Consider the following 13,237-nt stretch of genomic DNA (forward strand, 5'->3'; position numbering starts at 1 on the left):
AACTGAAATAGCAACACTTAAATTGGACAAAATAGACTTTAAAACAAAGACTATAATGAGAGACAAAAAAGACACTATAATATCATAAAGGGACATTCCAACACGAAGATATAACAATTGTAAATATTTAGGCACCCATAATGGGAGCACCCAAATACATAAAACAATAACAAACATAAAGGAGCTCATTAATAATACAATAATAGTACATTAATGTATAAATAGGACATTAATGTGCCACCTATATCAATGGACTGATCATCTAAACAGAAAATCAACAAGGGAACAATGGCTTTAAATGACACTCTGGACCAGATGAAGTTAAAAGATAACAGATATATTCAGAACATTTCATCCTAACAGCAGAATACACATGCTTTTCAAGTGCACATATAACATTCTCCAGAATAGATTACATATTATGTCACAAAACGGGCCTCAACAAATAAAAAAAGACTGAAGTCATACCATGCACCTTTTCTGACCACAACGCTATGAAACTAGAAGTCAACCACAAGAACAAATCTAGAAAGACCACAAATACATGAAGGTTAAATAACATACTACTAAACAATGAATGGTTCAAACAGGAAATCAAAGAAGAAATAAAGAAATACATGGAAATCAAATAAAATGAAAATAAAACAGTCCAAAAACTTTGGATGCAGCAAAAGTGGTCTCAAGAGATAAGTATATAGTAATACAGGCCTAACTCAAGAGGCAAGATCTATTTCAAACAACCTAACCTTACACAGAAAAGAGCCAGAAAAGAACAACAAAAAAATCCTAAAGCTAGCAGAATGAGGGAAATAATAAGGATAAGAGCAGAAATAAATGATGTACAAACTAAGGAAACAAGAGAAACTAAGGAAACAAGATAATGAAACCAGAAGCTGGTTCTTTGAAAAAATTCATAAAATTGATAAATCCCTAACCGTACTTATAAAAAAGAAAAGAGAAAGGACTCAAATAAATAAAATCACACATGAGGTAGGGAAGATCACAACCACCATGGAAATACACACTATTATGAGTGAGTATTATAAAAAACTATATGCCAACAAACTGGACAACAAGGAAGAAATGGATAAGTTCCTAGAAACATAAGCCATGAAAAGTGAAATAGGAAGTGGGCACCTGGCTGACTCAGTGGGTAGAGCGTGCAACTCTTGATATCAGGGTCATGAATTTGAGCCCCACATGGGGCCTAAAGATTAATTTTTTAAACATGAAAATAAAATGAAACAGGAAGAAATAGAAATGCACACTGATAACCAGCAAAGAAATTGAATCAATAATAAAAAAACTCCCAAAAAACAAAAGGCCAGAGTCAGATGGCTTCAAAGCAAATTCTACCAAACATTTAAAGAGTTAATATGTAGTCCTCTCAAATCCAAAAAACAGAAAAAAGAAAACTTCCAAATTCATTCTATGAGACTAGCATTACCCTGCTACCAAAACCAGATAAAGACACCACTAAAAAAGAGAACTACAAGCCAATATCCTTGATGAACACAGATGCAAAAATTCTCAATAAAATACTAGCAAGCTGAATCTAACAATACATTAAAAAAATCATGCACCATGATCAAGTGGAATTTATTTCTGGGTTGCCAGGGCAGTTCAATATTCGAAAATCAATCAATGCAATACAACCTATTAAAATAAAGGATAAGAACCATATGATTATTTCAGTAGATGCATAAAAAAGCATTTGACAAAGTATAACATCCAGTCACGATAAAAATCCTCAACAAAGTAGGGTTAGCTGAAACATACCTCAACATAATAGAGGCCAAATACAAAGAAACCCACATCTCATATCATCCTCCATGAACAAAAACTAAGAGCTTTTCCTCTATGGTCAGGAATAAGATGGGGATGTTCACTCTCACCACTGTTATTTTTTTTAAGATTTTATTTATTTATTTTAAAAGATTTTATTTATTTATTTGACAGACAGACATCACAAGTAGGCAGAGAGGCTGGCAGAGAGAGAGGGGGGAGGAAGGAGGCTCCCTGATGAGAAGAGAGCCAGAGGAGGGGCTCAAACACAAGACCCTGGAATCATGACCTTAGTTGAAGGCAGAGGTTTTAACCCACTGAGCCCCTACTTATTTATTTTTGAGACAGAGAGAGACCACAAGCAGGGAGGAAGGGCAGAGGGAGGAACAGACTCCCTCCTGAGCAGGGAGCCCAATGTGGGACTTGTTCCCAGGACCATGGGATCATGACCTGAACTGAAGGCAGACACTTAACCAAATGAGACACTCAGGCGCCCTCTCACCACTGTTTTTTAATACAGTACTGGAAGTCCTTGGTGCAGCAATCAGACAACAAAAGGAAATAAAAAAATCAAATTAGCAAGGAAGAGTAAAACTTTCACTATTTGCAGATGACATTATACTATATATATAAAGCCTGAAAGAGTCCACAAAACAAACAAACAAACAAACAAACAAAAAACCTCTTAGAACAGATACACAAGTTCAGTAAAGTCACAGAAATCAACCTACAGAAGTCCATTGCATTTCTATACACCAATGATGAGCCAGCAGAAAGAGAAACTAAGGAATCAATCCAATTTATAATTATACCACAAATAATAAAATACCTAGGAATAAACCAAACCAAAGAGGTGAAAGACCTATACTCTGAAAACTATAAAACACTGAAGAAAGGAATTAAATAAATGAAAGATATTCTACACTCACAGACTGGAAGAACAAACATTTTTAAAATATCTATATTACCCAAAGCAATCTACACATTTAATGCAATCTCCATCAAAATACCATAGCATTTTTCACAGAACTAAAACAAATAATCCTAAAATGTGTATGGAATCACAAAAAGGCTTTGAATAGCCAAAGCTACCTTGAAAAAGAAAAACAAAGCGGAAGGCATCACAATTCCGGACTTCAAGCTATATTGCAAATCTGTAGTGATCAAGGCATTATGGTAATGACACACTCAGAAAAAAAGAAAAAAATAGATGCATAGATCAATGGAACAAAATAGAAAACCCACAAATGTACCCCCAACTCTGTGGTCAATTAGCCTTTGACAAAGCAGGAAAGAATATCCAATGGAAAAACAATCTCTTCAACAAATGGTGTTAGGAAACCTGGAGAGCAACATGCAAAGGAATGAAACTGTACACTTTCTTACACCATATACAAAAATAAACTCAAGATGGATGAAAGTCCTAAATGTGAGACAGAAAGCCATAAATATCCTCAAAGGGAAGAGAAGCAATAACTTTTTTGACATCACTTGTAGCAGCTTCTTTCTAGATATGTTTCTGAGGCAAGGGAAACAAAAATGAAAATAAACTATTGGGAGTACATGAAAATAAAAAGCTTCTGCACAGTGAAGGAAACAATCAACAAAAGGAAAAGGCAAACTACAGAATGGGAGAAGATTTTACAAATGGCATATCCAATAAATTGTTAGTATCTAAAATAAATAAAGAACTTATAAAACTCAACACCCAAAAAATGAATTATCCAATTAAAAAATGGGCAGAAGACATGAATAGAAAAAATTCCAAAGAAGATAAACAGATGGCCAACAGACACATGAAAAGATGCTCAACATCACTGATCATCAGGGAAATGTAAATCAAAACTACAATGAGATATCACTTCACACTTGTCAGAATGGATAAAATTAATAACACAAAAAAGAACAGGTGTTGGTAAAAATGCAGAGAAAGGGGAATCCTCTTGCACTGTTGGTGGGAATGCAAATTGTGCAGCCACTACAGAAAACAGTATGGAGTTTCCTCAAAAAAGTTAAAAATAGAACTACCTTATGATCTAGCAGTTCCACTACTAGGTATTTACCCCAAAATACAAAAATACTAATTTGAAGAGATACGTGCACCCTGATGTTAAAGCAGCATTATCCTCAATCGCCAAATTATAGGAAGAGCCCAAGTGTCCATCAACTGATGAATGCATGAAGAAGAGATATACACAATGGAATATACAATGGAATATTGCTCAGGCATAAAAAAGAACAAAATCTTATCATTTGCAATGACATGGATGGACCTTGAGAATATAATGCTAAGCAAAATAAGTCAATCAAAGAAAGAAAAATACAATCCAGTTTCACTCATATGTGCAATTTAAGAAAGAAAAAAAAAATGAGCTAAGGGTAAAAAAAGAAAGAAAGAAAGAAAGAAAAAAAGAAAAAGAAAAAAAAAAAAGAAAAAGAAAAAGTGAGAGGTAAACCAAGAAGCATTCTTAACTATAGAGAACAAACTGATGGCTACCAGAAAGGAAGAGAGTGGAGGGATGGGTTAAACAGGTGATGGTGAATTAAGGAGTGCAGTTGCTTTGATGAGCACCAGGTAAGGTATGGAAGTGTTGAATCACTGTATTGTACACCTGAAACTAATATTATACTGTGTTTACTAACTGAAATTTAAATAGAAACTTACAAGAAAAAAAATAAATGTAATGGTTTACACATATTTAAAATTATTTTTATTTTATTTTATTTTATTTTTATTTTATTTCTTTACAGTAGTCCAAAATTCATTGTTTATCTACCACACTCTGTGCTCCATGCAATACGTGCCCTCTATAATATCCACCACCAAGCTCACCCAACCCCCCACCACCCTCACCTCCAAAACCATCAGTTTGTTTCTCCACAGTCTCTCATGGTTTGTCTCCCCCTCCAAGCTCCCCCAACTCACTTCTCTCCATCTCCCAATGTCCTCCGTGTTATTCCTTATGTTCCACAAGTAAGTGAAACTCTATGATAATTGACTCTCAATGCTTGACTTATTTCATTCAGCATAATCTCTTCCAGTCCCAACCAAGTTGATACAAAAGTTGGGTATTCATCCTTTCTGATGGAGGATTAATACTCCATAGTGTATATGGACCACATCTTCCTTATCCATTCGTCCATTGAAGGGCATCTTGGTCCTTTCCACAGTTTGGTGATTGTGGCCATTGCTGCTATGAACATTGGGGTACAGATGGCCCTTCTTTTCACTACATCTGTATCTTTGGGGTAAATACTCTGTAGTGCAATTGCAGGGTCATAAGGTAGCTCTATTTTTAATTTTTTGAGGAAACTCCACATTGTTTTCCAAAGTGGCTGCACCAACTTGCATTCCCACCAACAGTGTAAGAGGGTTCCCATTTCTCCACCTCCTCTCTAACAAACATTGTTTCCTGTCTTGCTAATTTTGGCCATTCTAACTGGTATAAGGTGGTATCTCAGTGTGGTTTCAAAAACTCCCTGATGGCTAATGATGAGGAACATTTTTTTCATCTGTCTGTTAGCCATTTGTATGCCTTCTTTGGTGAAGGTGTCTGTTCATGTTTTCTGCCCATTTTTTTGACATGATTATCTGTTTTGGGTGTGTTGAGTTTGAGGAGTTCTGTATAGATCATGGATATCAGCCCTTTGTCTATAGTGTCATTTGGGAATATCTTCTCCCATTCTGTAGGGTGCCTCTTTGTTTTGCTGACTGTTTCCTTTGCTGTGCAGAAGCTTTTGATCTTGATGAAGTCCCAAAAGTTCATTTTTGCTTTTGTTTCCTTTGCTTTTGGAGACATTTTTTTTTTAAGATTATTTATTTATTTGACAGACAGAGATTACAAGTAGGCAGAGAGGCAGGCAAAGAGAGAGGAGGAGGAAGCAGGCTCCCTGCTGAGCAGAGAGCCTGATGTGGGGCTCGATCCCAGGACCCTGGGATCATGACCTGAGCCGAAGGCAGAGGCTTTAACCCACTGAGCCACCCAGGCACCCCTGGAGACATGTCTTGAAAGAAGTTGATGTGGCTGATGTCAAAGAGGTTACTGCCTATGTTCTCCTCTAGGATTTTGATAGATTCCTGCTTCACATTGAGGTTTTTTACCCATTTTGAGTTTATCTTTGTGTATGGTGTAAAATGATCAAGTTTCATTCTTCTACACATAACTGTCCAATTTTCCTGGCACCATTTAAAGACACTGTCTTTTTTTTTTTTTTTTAAGATTTTACTTATTTATTTGAAAGAGATCACAAGTAGGCAGAGAAGCAGGCAGGGAGACAGAGGGGAAGCAGGCTCGCTGCTGAGCAGAGAGTCCCATGCAGGGCTCAATCCCAGGACCCTGGGATCATGACCTGAGCTGAAGGCAGAGGCTTTAACCCACTTGCCACCCAGGAGCCCCAAAGAGACTGTCTTTTCCCACTGTATATTTTTTCCTGCTTTGTCGAAGATTATTTGACCACAGACTTGAGGGTCCATATCTGAGCTGTCTACTCTGTTCCACTGATCTATGTGTCCGTTTTTGTGCCAGCCACCATGCTGTCTTGGTGATCACAGCTTTGTAGTAAAGTTTGAAATCAGGCAAGGTGATGTCCCCAGTTTTCTTTTTCTTTTTCAACATTACCTTAGCAATTTGGGGTCTGTTCTCATTCCATACAAATTTTAGGATTGCTTGTTCCAGCTCTTTGAAAAATGCCAGTGGAATTTTGATCAGGATGGCATTGAAAGTATAGATTGCTCTAGGCAGTATAGACATTTTAACAATGTTTATTCCTCTGATCCATGAGCATGGAGTGCTCTTCCATCTTTTTGTGTTTTCTTCAATTTCTTTCATAAGTGTTCTGTAGTTCCTTGAGTACAGATCCTTTATCTCTTTAGTTAGGTTTACTCTCAGGTAATCTTATGGTTCTTGGTGCTATAATTTCCCTATTTTTTCATTGCTAGTGTATAAGAAAGCAACTGATTTCTGTGCATTGATTTTGTATCCTGCCACATTACTGAATTATTGTATGAGTTCTAGTAGTTTGGGGTTGGAGTCTTTTGGGTTTTCCATGTAAAATACCATGTCATCTGTGAAGAGAGAGAGTTTGCCTTCTTCTTTGTCGATTTAAATACCTTTTATTTCTTTTTTTGTCTGATTGCTGTTGCTAGGACTTCTAGTACTATGTTGAACAAGAGTGGTGAGAGTGGGCATCCTTGTCATGTTCCTCATCTCAAAGGGAAGGCTCTCAGCTTTTCCCCATTGAGGATGATATTCACTGGGTTTTACAAAATGGATTTTATGAAGTTGAGGAACGTTCCATCTATCCCTATACTTTGAATCAGGAATGGATGCTGTATCTTGTCAAAAGCTTTTTCTGCAACAACTGAGAGGACCTTGAGCATCTTCTCTCTTCTCTTATTGATTTGTTCTATCACACTGATTGATTTGTGAATGTTGAACCACCCATGCATCCCATGGATAAAATCCAACTGGTCATGGTGGATAATCTTTTTAATGTAGTGTTGGATCCTATTAGCTAGGATCTTGTGAATCTTGGCATCCATATTCATTAGGGATATTGGTCTGAAATTCTCCTTTTTGGTGGGGTGTATGCCTGGTTCGGAGATCAGGATAATGCCCACTTCATAAAAAGAGTCTGGAAGTTTTCCTTCTGTTTCTATTTTTTGAAACAGCTTGAGAAGAATAGGTATTATTTCTTCTTTGAATGTTTGGTAGAATTCTCCAGGGAATCCATGAGGTACTAGACTCTTGATTTTGGGAGGTTTTGGATCACTGCTTCACTCTCATTACTACATATTGGTCTTTTCAGGTTGTCAGTTTCTTCCAGATTCAGTTATGGAAGTTTGTAGGTCTCCAGGAATGCATCCATTTCATCTACATTGCTTAACGTATTGGTATATAACTGTTGATAATAATTTCTGATGATTGTTTCTATTTCCTTGGTGTTAGTCATGATCTCTCCCTTTTCAGTCATAATTTTATTAATTTGGGTCCTCCCTCTTTTCTTTTGGACTAGTTTGGTCAGTGATTTATTGATCTTATTGATTCTTTCAAAAAACCAGCTTCTAGTTTCGTTGATGTGTTCTACTGTATCTCTAGTCTCTATCTCATTGATCTCTGTTCTGATCTTGATTGTTTCTCTTCTTGTGTGTGGGGTTGGCCTAATTTGTTGTTGATTCTCCAGTTCTTTAAGGTGTAAAGAGAGCTAGTGTATTCTGTATTTTTCAGTTTTTTTGAGGGAGGTTTGGATGGTTATGTATTTGCCCCTTACGACCACTTTTGCCATATCCCATAGGTTTTGGACCAAAGTGTCTTTATTCTCATTGGTTTCCATGAATTGTTTAAGTTCTCTGATCTCCTGGTTGATCCAAACATTCTTAAGTAAAGTGGTCTTTAGCTTCCAAGTATTTGAATTCCTTCCAAACTTTTTCTTGTGGTTGAGATCCAGTTTCAAAGCACTGTGGTGCTGTATGCAGAGAATAATCTCAATCTTTTGGTATTGGTTGAGCCCTGATTTGTGTCTCACTACGTGGTCTATTCTGGAGAATGTTCTATGTGCACTCGAAGAATGAGTATTCTTCTGTTTTAGGGTGGAATATTCTGTATATATCTATGAGGTCCATCTGGTTCAATGTGTCATTCAAGGCTCTTGTTTCTTTATTGATTTTCTCTTGTATGATCTAATACTGAAAGTGGCATGTTAAGATCTCCTATTATTAATGTAATCATGTCAATATGACTCTTTATTTTTATTAACAGTTGTCCTATATAATTGGCTGCTCCCACTTGGGGGGCATAAATATTTACAATTGTTAGATCTTCTTTGTGGACAGACCCTTTAAGAATGATGTAGTGTCCTTCTGTATCTCTGATTACAGTCTTTAGTTTAAAATCTAATTTATCTGATATGGGAATTGCTACACCAGCTTTCTTTTGAGGCCCATCGGCATGAAAGATGCTTCTTCATCCCTTCACTTTCAGTCTGGATGTATACTTAGGTTCCAAATGGGTCTCTTGTAGACAGCATATGGATGGGTACTGTTGTTTTATCCAATCTGTAACCCTGTGCCATTTTATGGGAGAGTTTAGGTCATTCATGTTGAGAGTGATTAATGAAAGATATGTTTTTATTGATATCAAGTTGCCTGTGATTTACTTGTTTCTATAGATTGTCTCTGTAAATTTCTGTTCTATGATACTCTTGGGTTCTTTCTTCTTTTATAGAACCCCCCTTAATATTTCTTTTAGTGCCAGCTTGGTGGTCACATACTCTTTTAAACCTTGCCAGTCTTGGAAGCCCTTTATCTCTCTATCCATTTTGAATGTCAACTTTGCTGGATAAAGTATTCTTGGCTGCATGTTCTTCTCATTTAGTGCCCTGGATATGTCTTGCCAGCCCTTTCTGGCTTGCCAGGTTTCTGTGGACAGGTCTGATGTTATTCTGATGGACTTTCCTCTGTATGTAAGGAATCTCTTCCCCCCAGCCTGCTTTCAAGAGCTCTTGTCTAAAATTGTGATTCATCAGTTTCACAATCAGGTGTCTCGAGGTCTTCCTAGATTCATTAATTGGGGGTGATCTTTCTGCCTTTAGGACACAAACACTGGTTCCATTCCCAGACTGGGAAAATTTTCATAGAGAATTTGTTCAACTATATCTTCTAGTCTTCTTTCTTTCTCCTCCCTCTCAGGGATCCCAATAATTCTGACATTGGAATGTTTCATGGTGTCATTTATTTCCCTAATTCTATTTTCATGGTTTCTAGGCTGTTTGTTCCAGGCCTCCTCCTGATCTTTTTTCTCTATCAGTTTGTTCTCTAGATCACTAATTCTATCTTCTGCCTTGGTTACCCTAGCTGTTAGAGAATTTAGATTAGATTGGATCTCATTGCATCATAGCATTTTTAACTTCTTCCTAGGTGGGTTCCACTTCCTCCCTAATTGATTCCATGTTGTTATTAATGGTTTTCTCCAACCTAGCCATTGCCTGGATAATTGTTACCCTGAATTCCTTTTCCAACATATTGTTTATGTCCATATCCAGTAGCCCTGATGAAGATGGCACAGTCTCTAATTTTTTCTCTATTGGGTCTTCCTCCTCCTAGTCATTTTGTTGAGAGATGGTTGAGGGGATATGTAGCTAAATATACCAACCACAATCCGGGCAAGGTGCATCCTGAAACACTTCTGAGCAATCAGAAGTCACCACCAAAAAGAAAGAGAAAAGAAAAGAGAAGAAAGAGAGAGGCAGAAAAAAAAAAAAAAAAGAGAGACCCAGCCAGAATGGGCCTCAATGGTAAGATTTATAAGGTATACAAACAAAACAGCCATACAAAAAGACCAATAAAAGTAAATGACAAGAAAAAAAAAGAAAACAGCCAAAATGAACCCCAAGTATAAGATTTATATAATACCAGAACAAAAACAAATACACAGAAACACTGACAGAAGAAAAAGATGGGAGGGTGGTTATAATTCCTCATGTGAGTGAGGAAGGTTATTTTGATTCTTCCTGGATGTATCCTGATATCTTTGTTACGGGACTCAACTTTCCAGAGATAAAGGGTGATTAAAACTGGTTTATATATAAGGGTAGTATTGATTAGGGAAGGAGGATCACCTTGAAGCTTATATCTATATGTGTATTAAAAAAATAGAAGAGAAAAAGGAAAACACAGTTTTATGTATGAAAAAAGTTCAGGTTAAAAGGTTTTTATGGAATATGTTGTATTAAACCTCTAGTTGTTATTATAAGTAGGTTAAAAAATTTAAACAGAACAAGAATAGTGAGAATGAATTAAAAATAAAAGTTGTATCTATGAAATATACAGGTTTTAGGGCAATACCGGGAACTCAACATCTGTTTCCCCCTGATATTGGGATTTTACAGTTTTATGGGACCCCTGTAGTGGTTGACCTCTCATTCTTTTGGCTGGCTATCTGGGGGAGGGGCCTGCTGCATTGTTTTTTTTTTTTTTTTTTCAGGTAGTCTTGCTTGGGTTGAGTACTCCTGCCCCCATCAAGGGGCTGGACTCTCTGGAAACTGGTTTTTCAGGTTTTTGTTCTCTGGAGTTTGTTTATTTGTTTGTTTGTTTTTGTGGGTTTTTTTGTAGCTTTTCAGAGGTTTAGAGGAAGGCAAACTGCACCCAGACTCCATCTCAGAGAGAAGCCTCAATCTGCTTCCCTCTGCATGATCCAGAACACACAGACTCCCCCTCAGCAAACTCTGCTGAGCCGTGCAACCTCCCACAGGCAGAGCAAGTACACAGCCACCATCTCAGGGGGTGCCCAAAGCACCTGCTGTCTTTGCACCCCTGTGACAAAACCACAAGTGATATTGGTCCAGGGAGCCCACTTCTGGTGGCTGTCTTTGCCGGGACTGCAGACCTCAGGTTGCCATCACAGGTGATCACATTAAGTTCCTTTCACCCCAGCTGGGAGAGTTCAGACCCTCGACCAGTCCAGAGACTGCTGGCTAGCTCCAGGATGGAGCTTTCTCAGAGCTGGTGGGGTGTCAGTAAGATCCCTGTCATGCAGTGAGCAAAAGTGCTAGGGAGCACAGGCTGGCACAGTCATCAGATTCCCTCTTCCAGGGGTGGGAGTGTGCCTAGCCAAGCCATGATGCAAGCCACACAAACCCAGGGGTTCAGTCGCACTCTGTCTGGCACAGGCGGTGGCTGGTAGTGGCCATCCTGGGTCCATAGGGCTTAGGCCCTTGCCAGTGACCACCTGACTCCACCAGTTTCCCCTTAAGATCTTTTGCTCTTTTTGAGTGCTTTTAACCAGACTCCAAGTTAATGCTGGTCCCCAACCACAGGGCACTCTCATATTGGGGTATTACTTTCCAATGGGTCTCTTCTGGTGGCTTCCTTCCCCTTTTGTTTAATCTCTGATATCTGTCTGATCATTCCCACTATGCTTTACCTCTTCACTGGTGTCTTCTGTCCCTATACAGATCCAGAAGTGTATAATCCTACATCTCAGGCTGATTTCATGGGTGTTCAGAGTGTTCTTGTAGATAATTAGCTCACTTTAGGGGACCGGTTGAAACAGGGTCTCCTACTTCTCTGCCATCTTGCCCCTCCCCAACATTTATTTATTTATTTTTTTAAGATTTTATTTATTCATTTGACAGAGAGAGAGAGAGCATAAGTAGGCAGAGGGGCAGACAGAGAGAGGGGAGAAGCAGGTTTCCTGCTAAGAAGAGAGCCCAATGCAGGGATCAATCTCAGGACCCTGAGATCATGACCTGAGCTGAAGGCAGAGGCTTAACCTACTGAGCCCCCCAGGCATCCCACATTTAAAATTTGTAATAAAGGCCATACTTCACTTTACTCAGGAGTGGGCTTTTGGTATGTAGGAATAAATTTAGCATAGCTCAGAAACAGAAAAATGAGTTATCACAATAATGTTAAACATGTTATATAAAAAATACTTAGCATGGATAAGAAACCACAACAAAAATAGTCAAGATACTTAATGGATAATCATATTGATATTTATAAATTAATTTTATTAAAGTAGAAAAGAGTATTTTAATGTATGAAAATTATTCACCTTTAAAAATATATTCTACCCTACTATGTCTAATCATGGAGTTTTTTTGTAAGACTCAAAGGATTTTAGATACCTAGCTAATGTAGAGTTTATGAATCTATTTTTCTTTTTCTTTCTCTCTGTGGTTGCCAAGCTATACCAGTATTTTTTATACCTTACTTAAGTAAACATGAAATAATCATCTTATTACATGTTTATAAGGTTAATGTTTTACACCAAAAATAGCTGAGATCGATAGCACCATAAATAGGCTGACTCCGTAAAAGTTATAAAATTTAACACCCACTACTGTGGCTTCTCTCTGATAAGGTAAGCATTGTCAAAAAGATACACATTCAGTTTTAATTCATCTTTTGGAACTGTATGAATGCGGAGATAATTATTGACATACTTTGCTTTTCAAAGCTCTTGTGGCTTAAAAAGCATGGGCATTATCTTTAAAGAAATAGTGATAGGGGCGCCTGGGTGGCTCAGTGGGTTAAGCCACGGCCTTTGGCTCAGGTCATGATCTTGGGGTCCTGGGATCGAGTCCCGCATCGGACTCTCTGCTCAGCAGGGAGCCTGCTCCCCTCTCCCTCTCTCTTCCTGCCTCTCTGCCTACTTATGATCTCTCTCTGTCAAATAAATAAATAAAATCTTTAAAAAAAAAGAAATAGTGATAAAGTTTATAATAGAAAATAAAATAGATTGGACAAATGACTGCAATTATATCAGTTGATCAATTTCTTCATTTAGAATTCTAAGTAGGGGATGCCTGTGTGGCTTAGTTGGTTAAGTGGCTGCCTTTGGCTCAGGTCTTGATTCCAGGGTCCTGGGATCCAGCCCCCACATCAGGATCCCTGCTCAGCAGAGAGCCTGCTTCTCTTTCTCCCTCTGCCTGCCACTCTGCTTACTTGTGC

Source organism: Martes martes (genome assembly GCF_963455335.1).
Source record: "Martes martes genome assembly, chromosome: 1".
Classification (NCBI taxonomy): Eukaryota; Metazoa; Chordata; class Mammalia; order Carnivora; family Mustelidae; genus Martes; species Martes martes.